The sequence below is a fragment of the Anas platyrhynchos genome, chromosome 1 (assembly GCF_047663525.1).
Source record: "Anas platyrhynchos isolate ZD024472 breed Pekin duck chromosome 1, IASCAAS_PekinDuck_T2T, whole genome shotgun sequence".
NCBI lineage: Eukaryota > Metazoa > Chordata > Aves > Anseriformes > Anatidae > Anas > Anas platyrhynchos.
Window position 1 is genome coordinate 40,859,921 of NC_092587.1, and position 12,484 is coordinate 40,872,404.

A 12,484-nucleotide genomic window follows, 5' to 3' on the forward strand; every position below is an offset into this window, starting at 1 on the left:
CTTCCACTAACATGTCAAGCATATTTTGCAGGAAGGGCAGCTGTCTGGGAAGTAATTCAATAGGTTTGCTTTGGGCAAGTTTAGACATGTGTTTAACATAATACAAAATGTAGTTCATAATTTGATAGAGAGAGACATGTTCCTTTCTGTAACGGATACAACAGACAGATGGGGGAGCACAAGTTTCAAGAGAGACAATTATGACTCTTGCAAAACATGCTTGTTGCACAACAGCTGCTTGCCAATATCATCTATTCTTCTCATGCCCTACAGCTGTGCAAATTTATTTTAAAATTTTTAAATTGTTTTAGAATGACAAAAGTATTTTGTTATATATTATATTTTAGATGCTTTTTTTTTTTTCCCCCTTTTTTTCTTTAGTCTTTTTAACATTCTGAAATAAAACATCTGGAAATTTTGAAGTGAAACACTTTCAAAGTTAAGAGTTAAATATTTATTTAGAAGAAACATAATGTAGATAAGTTTTTCAGTACATTTTTGGCTGAAATGAATCACTGAAACTGATCACTGTTTAATTTAGAAACTAATTTAAACAGGCCAGTTTGAAAGAGAATTTTGAAAAAGAACAATGTTGTTTAGATGAGACAGTAAAAATACTTTAAGAAGCAAAGTAGGAATAATTTAGTCTTCATAGTTTTCAGGCTGAAATGTAGATTTTCTACGTATATTTTAACTAGCTTTTATTTAAACATTTATTTTGTTGCCATCTTTCTACTCATATTTCTACAAATTCTCCTTGTTGCACCCCACTCTAAATTTTAAACTATGATGTCTCTGTGGTTTCAAAATACAATAAATATTTAAATCAATTTCCCATGGAAATTGCCATTGCCTGAAGTATAACGGCCCATGCTTATATAGGTGTTTTTAGCGACCAATATGTATTTTATAGCCCAGTGGATAAGAACTGGACATGCACTCTGTTGTTAGAATTGAAAGTGGAAAATTTATTCCTTCTGTCACAACTTTCCTAGCTTTCTGGGAGAACAAATTAGCGTACATAAGTTATAGCAGTAGCAGTTTTTAATTGTTTCAGAACCTTCCTGGTAATATGGGATGATTTAATATTTCATGTGGCTTCCTTTCCTGCTTTTGTGCTTCAAAGAGTGGTGAACAAATCAGCAAAAACTTCAGAGCCAGCTTCTGTCCTGTACCTCCACTACTCCCACCAGCTTCAGTTTACAAACTCTGCCTAATGGCTTGAAACGGATATGTCCTTATAGGCCCAAATCTGCATCTGACAATTGAGCTCTTTCTGGTGGCATTGATAACTGAGCAAGCTGCAGGATCAAACCCTTCAGGGGTACATTAGAGTACAGCTGAAGGCTGCTTGACTGCCCTGGCTTCTTTGACTGTAATTGCATTCATGTATTTTAATCTGTATGTCGTCTTCTTTGACTTAATGTGAGGAAGAAAATTAAAAGTAGCTCATTAAATACAGTAATTTATGCATACATCCAACAAGCTATATAGACACACTGACTATGTTTAAAAATAAGTTGCATTACAAGCAGAAAAATGTCTGGTGACTTTCAGCTTACCTCTTTAAGAGCAGCTTGTTAATAGAACTTTGGATTTAGTATAGAATATTTAAAAGTAAAAAAAAAATGATGGCAAGTATGGAATTTTTTAAAAAGGGAAAGAAATCTAAGTATTAATTTCAATCTGGGCACATAATAGTTATAGGGTGCATTTTCAAATCTATATAATTAAGGGCTTTAGAAGGATTAGAAGGCAGCTTAAGTCACAGGATTTTTAACTGAAGTGTAGTCATGGGCTATGCATAATAATCTGGATTTTTTCCTACGCTGATCAGCTGAAGGATAGTAGAATTGGTAATGATGAAACTATTATAGAATCCAAGTGTGACTCATAAATGTTCCTTACTGTAAGCAAAAGAATACAGTGGTACTGTTTGCTTCTTCAGTACAGAAGTATAGGAATAAAATGATCACAAACATAATAACTACTATGTAATCTTTTCCCAAATATTTTAGACATTGGCCAGATTCTCATACCATTTTTGCTATGTATGTATGGATGGATGGACGGATGGACAGATGGACAAATAATCTACCATTTTGATTTTCCTACTATAGATACTTTTTCTGAGTATCTACTCAGCTCCATCTGCATTTTTGCTATGTCAGAATCTTTATAACTGTTATCCACAACTTGAAAGTGACTGATTTTTTTTTCTTTCTACTGCCTGAAAGGTCATAATGACTCACAATCATTTTCTTTGCATTGCAGTTGTAGCAGCTTACTGATCTGCTGTTTCATAACTGAGATTTCTTCTAACAGACTAGCATAGTAGGTGATGGTGAGGAATCACCAAAAAAAAAAAAGGATGGCCCTTCTCACCCCTGCCCTGCCCCCATTCCTAGGCAAGGCCAGAATCTTTTTTGCTCTCTATACAGTCCCTGGGGTCCTGGTCCATGGCTATGACTCTTAGATAATACAGAAACACACTGAAAAAGAGAATTCAGGTTTGCTACTGCTTTCCATTGCTATTATACAGTCTCATCTGTATAAAATCAATAGTGGTAAGAAGGTTTATAGTAGACTTCAGAAAGGCCCTTGGACTCCTACTTTTATGGTCAAAACACTGGGATATTGGGAGTTATAAGTTGAGAGACTTTTGACAATAGGAGTTCTGCTTATATTGAATGTCATGGCAAACATAAATTGCTGTTCTCTGTGATTTTCAGTAAAGGATAAAAACAACATGTTTATATCAATTCAAAATAATTTAAAAATCATCTGAGGCTTTCAGATTCTAAATTATTTGCTCATTTCTTAGACCAGCACTTTCAATATAACATTCACAGATTTAGTTCTGGGCAAGAAGTCTTAGTCTTTACACAACCCACTCCCCTTCAAATGATTTTATTCCATTCACAGATGAATTTTGACTTCAACCTGGCTGCCAATTCTCTTGCCAGTAGAAGAAGAGAATTTGAATGAATAAATTTTTAAAACCTACCTTGATAATTTTTTTTTAATCAGTTCATAAGAACTTCTGCATAAGCCGGATTTGTTTCAAAGAGTTCAGAGAAGTGAAGCCGAATAGTTCAGCCTGCCAATTTAAGCAAATCTTATAATGGTCCTAAAGTTTCTACCATCCCCACTAATTTATACATTTTCTTTGAACTGATTTACATAAATGAATAATATAATCCCAACCTCAGAATACTTGAGTGAGAACTATTGAGCACATGTGGCCATTGAAATGTATGGAACTATTTCTATCTGTGGAAAGATTTTTGTGGAAATTGGGCTTGCTTCTTGGGTTCCGTGAGACCATTGCAATTTGGGATGTTTTTTTCCCCTCCCTTTCATTGAAAGAAGTGAGAATTAGGTACTCAGAGACCTTTAAAATTCTGTCCTTTCAACAGCTTTGCTCAAACTCTTGTTAAGGAATAGTTAAAGTCTGTAAGATTTTTCTTTCATGTGTACAATGTAAATCCAAATATAATTAGTGAGAACTAGAGGTGGCCTAGGCTGAAGTCTGAAATGACTGGGGATATTCACAGCCAGCTGAGGGTATGATCCAAAAGGTATGATGCTAAGGTCTGACTCATTTTAACTCTGTTTCCTGTTGGGTAAGTCTCCTAAAGTCTCCTATTGAATGTTTTTATTTTTTTAATTGAAACCAACTGTCTTTCATCAAAGCAGCGGGAAGTGTGCGATTCTTGAAATCACAGATCAAAGAAAAGCAATCCTCTAGTCCCAGTTGGACAATGTAGATTCTTCTGAGCTCCAGGTACTGCTGTGTTATGTGGACAGGCTGGGCGGGTTGAAACCACTAGTATGCTCAGGAATACCTCTGTTACTCTACTGGCTTCTTTGTACAGTCAACAAAGGTAGTTGTTGACTTAAAGGTAGCTTTTAGCAAAATTATTTCAAAAAAAAAAAACAACTATCAGGATATATTTTTAAACAGAAATAATCAAACAGAAGTTCATAAGAAGGATTTGTATTTTGTTTAATCAAAAAAAAGAGTTGGTATATAATGCAAAACAAATGAAATAAAGAAATATTTTCTGCTGGAGAAAAACACACTGGAAATAATTATAGCAGGGATAAAGTTTACTTAATTAGTAGAAAGTATATGTTATTGAAATGATTATTATTTGTAATGAGTTGGATGATTACAAAATAGTTGTGGAGCAGTTTTAAAGACACGTGTTTAGAGAAATTTTGAGCTGTCTGCTAATCAAATTCACAGCAGACTAGAAATAAATTAATAAACTGATAAAATGTTCTGAAGTCTTGAATAAGAGCTGGGTAGTCATGCCTGCTGCCTGTGTCAGCACTGAAAAAAAATCTTTTTCTGTACTGTTCTTAAAGATTTTCTCTGGGAGGGGAAAAAAATCTTAAAAATGTTTTTCTCTTGATATTTACATTCTCAGTAGTTACATTTTCCCTTGATTTGGAAGTAAAATATTTCCAAATAGGATTCATGTTGAAAATACCAAATATTTATGATGTCAACTTGTAGAATAGCCTGAAGGGAAAAAGAGGGTTAGGGTAAAGAACTGGAATGTTCACAAGTGTGTTGGAGGATAGAAATCTTAAACAGTGTAATATTTATGAGCAAGCAAGAGGCTACATTCTGCTCTCAATTACCCTGGCATAAATCTAGAATTACTCATTGGAAGTTCAAAGTTTTTGCTGCAGATTTACACCCATATAACAAGGAACAGAGTTCAATTCTGTAAGGGTGGGAAAATCAATTTGGCCAGAGTTAAAATAGCCTGAAACTCAAACTCTAATCACAGAAAGAAACCTTTTCCAGGTCAAATACCAGATTGTGCGTTATGTATCTCTCTTTTTCTTACTCTTTAGCTAAGATATGGAGGCAAGCATGTAACCCTATTCCTTGCAGTAGCATCCCATGACACTAGGTATTGGACTGCTTTTTATTGTCTAAGGCAGTGAAGTGCTCAGATATAGTAGAATCAAGAAGCTTCACAGAAGACCAAAAGGAATCGGGACTACAAGAAGTATTTTCTCTCATAGCTTGAAGGAGTAGAGTGCAAAAGGTTGAAGATGTAGACTTGCAAAAAGTTAGTGCTCAGGAAGCCACAGGAGAATAATAAGAGGGAAAAGACAGTTAGAATCAAAATCCCATATTATGTGATACTAGGAAAGGAAGAGGTCTTTCCCAAATTGAAGTAAGTTGCAGAAAAGACATGAATCCTTTGACAGGTTGTCAGAGTCCACTTTTGAATATTTGCTAGTGACAGATCCCAGTATTGCTCAGGTGGTTTATCCTGCAGAAATTGTAATGCTGTGCTATGATGTTTTCTGAAAAGAAAATAAATACTGCCTACACATCTTGTTCTTATTCTGGAGAAGATTCTTTCACTGGGTGCAGTGAAGGGAATGGAATGAAAAATAAGTCTTTGAAAGAGAGTAAAAGAAAACAATGAAGGAATAATGTATGGAATCTAATTATGCCTTTTCTAAATGTAGTGAGTGAGACTGTGTAGGTGTGACTTATGCTTGGCTGACTGAGATAGCTAGAATAATGCAGTTTTGTACCAGCTGAAAATCTTTCTGGGTCTATCAACAGTTATTGAATTATAGGCTGTGATGATACACAAATTTATAAAGAAGACATTTTCTGTTGATAATGGTCTCTGACTTTGTCACCATTGAATGTTTGCATGCCACTGTTGACATTTTCACTAGTGGCTGTTAACTCAGTGTTTACCGAGTTTTATCTGGCAGTATGTGTTTAACTGAATGCTCCAGCTAAGTGACCAGTTTAGTCTCCCTTCTGTTTTTGATAAAGCTGTTCTTTGTTCATAGCTCATCCTCGGCTTACTGTAGGTGGAACAAAATTATTTTGGCTTTTTTTTTTTTTAATTTAATTTGTGAATGCTGATATTGCTTTTATGGCTGCCATATGCTTGTTACATATGTCAGTTCTAAAAGCCCTGCTGATGTATGAAAGCTGGGAGAGGAGTTTTATCATTTGTCTCCCATCTAGCACTTTTCTTGCACTTGAAGGTAAGTCCAATATAATAAATAACCAAAGCCTTTTTTTTTTAACATGTCACATCTGTAAGGTAATATTTATTTCTCCCCAGTATGTTGAGAATCAGGAAGGAAGCATCTAACATCTGCAGGATTTGAAGTTATTTTTGACAGCTGTGTGTTATTCAGTATTACTTTTGGGGGAGAAAGATAAAACAACCCAGGTGAATTGCTCAAAGGACATTAATGTCTGTCAGACATGTTAAACACATGTACTCATATGTAGATAAAGATATACACAAAAGATAAAATTATGTATCTATATACAGAGTGGTGGTGAGAAAATATATTTTGATGACCTGAAAAGCTGCTATTTTAATGTACAATCAGATTTCTGTTAAGTTGGAACAAGGTATATGGTATACTATAGATGGGAGTTGTTTGGTAATGAGAAACAGCAGTTCATCCTTGACACCTATTGATCAAAAAACTGGCAGGTTTGGTCTAGAGACATGCAGGATCCATTTCAACATTTGGCCTGGAGCACGCTCTGATCACAGAAGAACAGAGTAAGGCATGAGCTTTCAAGGATAAATGTAGGAAATGTTCACATATGGCCAACAGGAGATAGAATCAGACAGCTGAGATTTTTAGTATATGCATAGGACCTGTATTTAGTGCAAGAACATTCACTTATAGCCAAATAGTACATGGTCAAGATTTTTAATTCATATGAATATTTTGTGGGTAGAGATGAGTGACCTATCTGCCGGAGCTCCAAGTTGGCCAAGCAAGACACAAGCCACAGCAAGTGTGGTGATGGGCCCTGGTAAAGAAATGTTGCTAAAAACTGTGTACCTTTATCATAATTTCTCGATCAGAACAGGCCTACAGCCCAAAGTCACAAGCAGAGAGATCAGGTCTGTTTCCAAAAAAAAATAAAAAAATCATCCTAGTGTGACTTCCAAATACTTTATGATATTTGATATTCACCTAAGAACATGAGATCTAAAATGACAGTACTGACAATAGCAAGGATCCATTACTAAGTATATTGCTTTTCACCATTGGAAGTAAAAGACGTGCAAGAAAAGTGTATGGAAACAGGCATATGGGGAGTAATGCTTCTCCCAGAATACCCATCCAGCATCAGAGTAAAGCCAATGCTAGATTTCAATTGGAAGTGTGGCAAGGAAGGTAATGTAATGGTGGTCTTGTATGTCTCCACTAAGAACAATAATGTTTGCCTATACTAGCACTCTTGCCTGTAAAATGCCGGCTGGTATTTTCAGAATTAGGGCAAATGATAGAGGACTTTTCCAACCTAAATGATTCTGTGATTCTATGAGTTTACGAAATGCAATATACATGTAAATATGAAACATTTATGCGATTAAATAAAATGAAGTTGGTATCGTAAGGAGTCTTATTTGATAACAAAATAATGATGACTATTTGCCAGGAGAACAAAACTAGTAACAGGAAATCAAAACCATGACTTGGATCATTCAGCTTTAGTGATAAACAGTGAGGACTAACAGCTAATATTATACAATAATTGCACCTTGATCAAGGTATGGGGAGTTAGAAGGGTAGAAGCTAGCACAGTAGGTATTATAAATTATGGGTGATGCAAGCCAGCATTAAATTACTACAGGCTCAAAGTAAGAAGGAAGTAGACAGTAGGCTGTGAGTCAGAAGTGCTCCTCCAGCTGCAGTGCAGCTCACACTTGTTTAAGGTCAAATATCAAAGCTAGTCCCTGAAAATCTATCTTTGTTTTCAAGAAGTATTCTTTATGTATTAATGTAGTCTTTTTTTTTTTCTTTCTTTTTTTTTTTTTAATACCTATTCCTAACCTTTTTACTCCCAACCATTTTCATGATTATTAAAAAATTGTTCTTTTCTTCACTGCTGTCTATATTCACTTCTAGCAGAGCAACTGTGCTTCATATCTTTCTGAAACTCTCTGTGCAGTAATTTCCACTGACTGCAGGGGTATCTGCTAGTGATAGTGAAGCTGATTGACTTCAAAGTCTCTCAGTGTTGTTGCCGCACTTGGCCAAGAGTCTGCTCATGACTGTAGCAGATGTTTCTTTCTTTTTTTTTTTTTTTTTAATAGACCAATGAGAACCTTATGGAGCAGTTTTTTACTTCAGTCCTGAAGTGAATGCCAGCATAGCTATGATTTTGAAACCCTCTATCAGAACAACAGTGCTTGTAAAGTTTCCCAGATAAAAGCATAGGTTGGCACTCCTGCCAGCTACCTGATGGTAGCTAATCATCAGATTGCTGTTTAGTCTTAGTTGGTTTATCTTAATGGGTTATTTTTTACAGTTTCTTAGAAAATTTCACAGTAAGTTTATTGTGTGAAGAAATTTTGGATGAAAGTACTGAGCAGTTCACACTTCTTATTAAGAGTCAGAACAGCTTTGATTAACTCGCAAACATTGCCAGTTTCCTTCTCATCCAATTGGGACTTATAAGTGTCTCTTTAGAGTCATAAAATATTCCACTGAGATTTTAGGGTGTATATGCAGTGGAAGAATTTTGTTCTACTGTTCTGTTGAGATCAGTAGTGATTTGAGAGAATTTATATGGACCAGTTTGGGGGGAAAAGAAAGATCATTATGACCTCCTTCAAAATGTCTAATAGAGCAAAACTACTCCCATTGATAACATTGATAAAAATAGGTCAGGAGTTCTGTTCCTCACCATTTTCACTGAAACTAATGTTAAAAAATAAGAACTTAATCATGAGTTCTAAAAAAAGTGTCTGCGTTTGTGTTGTCTACCTTAGATATTTCTCCAGTAATTCTAAGGAGAGCTGGAACACTCCTAAATGCCCTCAGAAGTGATGGAAATGCTTCTTTGGTAATGTGGCAGTGAAGTCATGTAATACATTCTAAGACACAAAGATATAGGGCATGTAAGAGTTGAAATCAGTGAGTCACAATGGCAAAACAAAGATGATACAAAGCCCCTTCAGAGATAGCAAGCTGGATGGAGAAGACTGGAAATTTAGGAGAGTGGAGAGACAGAAAAAGCCAGTGGCCAGAAGGATGCTGGAGAAGCCAGTGTGCCTGCTATGGACACTGCTGCCTGGAGAGAGTGTGTAAATGGGAAATTGAGGATACAAGGAAGAAAGGAAAAAGAAAAACAAAAACAAAAACATAATACTTCGATTCTTAGGATGAATGTAATCTTTCAGACTAGTTATGCATAATGAAGTTACTGGAGGGTTTATTTGTTAGCTGTACTTAACAGCAGCTTTGGGAGTCTGAGTCTGCTGCTTTTGTTATTCGGTTCATGTACTTAGAAGGTAACAAATGGTTTACCTTTTTTTCTTCTTCTTCTTTTTTTTTTTTTTTTTCTTTTTCCTTTCCTCTTTCACCTCCCATAGAGGGAAGCTGATGCTTTCATTAAGCTTTACCAGCTGGCCATATGGAATAGTCAGTAGGTCAGTATGTAAATACTTACATAGTGTATTCAGTTGCTATTAGTCCTTTCTTACTCTTACAACATTTTTGTTTACACTACCCAATCCAATAGTATTTAAGCTTGATTCCTTTGAGCCAAACACTCCATGATTAAATACAGTGCATAGCAACAGATAAATAATTATCATTTTTAACTCACACAGATGTATAAGTGAAAAAAATCTTTACTTAAGAGAGAAGGTATTGAGTTCCCATGTAGACTTTGGAAGGTCATCTAGCCTAATGCTTCCACTTGACTAGATTTTAATGTATCTAACATATTTTGCAAGGATGTGTAAAGGTTTGATACCATCCGATGGAAGATGATGCAAATGTAAAGCATAAGTTTCAAAAGATCTGGTCACTTACATCAGCATTCAAACCCATAAACTTCTGGCTGAGCTTTGAAGGGCCAAGTTGCTCAGAGGATAAAACGATATCCTTATTTAAATGTTGTCTTCTTTGAAAAACTTCCCCAAACATTCAGCCAAAGCAGAAGGATTTCCTTTAGGAAGCCGGATGCACCTTTTTCTGTGACTGTAACAGGGCTTCGGATTATATACCTTTTGAATTCCAAACTGTTAAGAAAAACAATAGCAGCTTACTCAGTAGCATTACACACTGTGGATAAGATTAAATACTAGTTACGTGTGTTACCTCGAGACTAATAGAATCACCTAACTTTTGTATTAACAAAAATAGTGTAGGTAGGATTACACTGTGAACATGAGTAAGAGCTGAACAATTTGTCTCATCATTATGTGTTAGATGTAACATATTTTATTACACCAAACATGGCATGCTTCTTGTTTTAAGTCAGCACTAATATATTAAAAATGTTTAAACCTGAGTTATCTGGTATTTTAAATAAATCATAACAAAGCTGTTTCAGATACCTTCACTAGTTTAGTATCATTGGTTGCTGTTTCAAAGGTACAGTAATTGATTCCAAGAGTTCTTTGTCGCCAGCTGTTTCTATTTGGTGAAGAACTTTCTGCTCAACCTGAAATCATTGCACACAAAATAGTGTGATCATATCGGCGCATTCAGACTCCTTCAGAAGTTGGCCTGGCTCATGTAAGCTATAGACACAGCTGTTACAGCAGTGGGATGAAGCAGGGAAACAGCTCAGAACAGACCTCTGCAGTCTCTGGACCCCTGACATTTCCTGTTTGACCCAGGACACATGCAACAGCTTCCTTGTCGAAGATCATAGACCAGAAGGAGCAAACAAATCTCTTGGCTCCACTTTTGAGGCAGGTGTCCCCTCTCTTGATATTTCCTGTGGTCTGGGAGACATTGCCAGCTGTCTGTTCAGTTCATGCAAGCAGTTTATCTGAGGGATGGGGTTAGAGAAGGGAGCAGCCTTCATGGGACTCACTCTGGTATCAGATGTGATGAAGCAAAGGAAATTTATTCTGGGGTGTTGCACTGTGAATGATTATTCCTGTTAAGTCTTTAGAACTAAAATTCACCTTAATAGTACAACTAACAGATACCATTTTTTATTAAGTTAGTTGAATTTCAGGTGTGTTTATTCTTGTTTTATGAAATAAATACTACAACTTTTTCTGGAATGTAGGAATAATCCTTAATGCATGCATACTATCTTACTTTGATGTATAGATAATTTATCTAACTCATATTTCTGTTAAAACATTGATTGCCTGATGCTTTCAGAGTCATGCTTTATGGCGAGTTTGTCATCATTTTCAGTCTTTATTAGAGAAAGAAATAGTTCTGCCTTCAACTTTTCAGTGGAACTGTCACTGCAGTTGACGAGGCTTCTAAGAATTGTGTCATGACCTTTGTTCTGTTTTTCCATTTTTTGGTCTCTCTTTCCTGTTTTAGCGTCTTACCTGACATCCCACTTGAAACATTGTCCTCTCTCTGTTTCCAACCCTCAGATGTCTTCCAGTTTCCTCATAACCCTCTAACCTTGCCTGCAAAAGTTCATCATTTCCCTCATGACAGGGCTTCAGCCATGATCTGTGTCCATCCTGCATCCTGAATCTGGGTAATGTCCTCTACCTGCCTGGCTTGAGTATGTCTGAGGATAAATACCTAACAGGACAAATGAGAAGCCTACAGGTCCTCTCTGTGTACAGTGTGGTTAGCTTGACTCGTTTCTTTGCCATCCCTTTCTAGAAATGTCTCTATCAGCTTCACACAGCCAAGTGAAGGTATGTGTCCCTTGTTTCTATCTGCCAAATCTTTCTATTAACTTCTTTCTCTATCCTGCCAACAACGTTACCATTCTTCATACCAGGCAGTCCAATAATCTGGTGCTGTCTTTGACTTCATGTAAGCCCAGGTCACAGGTACTTCTAGCAACTTCTCCACCTCTGGTTTCTCACAGATAGGCCTTCTTTCTCTTTGAGTGCTATTCACACATATCTAAATTAACTTCATCTCTTTTTTGCATTCTCCGTGGCAGCCTTGACTGATGGTCACTTAGCTCCCTCCCTCAGAGATACCAAGAACAATCCCATTAAATTCATGAATTTAATATTAGATATTCATATTTAATGAATTTAACGGTCCTCTTTAACATCTAACATCTTCATCAATGATCTGGATGACGGCATTGAGTGCACCCTCAGTAAGTTTGCAGATGACACCAAGCTAGGTGCGTGTGTCGATCTGCTCGAGGGTAGGAAGGCTCTGCAGGAGGATCTGGATAGGCTGCACCGATGGGCTGAGGTCAACTGTATGAAGTTCAACAAGGCCAAGTGCTGGGTCCTGCACCTGGGGCGCAATAACCCCAAGCAGAACTACAGGCTGGGAGAGGAATGGTTGGAGAGCTGCCAGGCAGAGAAGGACCTGGGAGTGATGGTGGACAGTCGGCTGAGTATGAGCCAGCAGTGTGCTCAGGTGGCCAAGAAGGCCAACGGCATCCTGGCTTGTATCAGAAACACTGTGACCAGCAGGGCTAGGGAGGTGATCGTCCCCCTGTACTCGGCTCTGGTGAGGCCGCACCTCGAGTACTGTGTTCAGT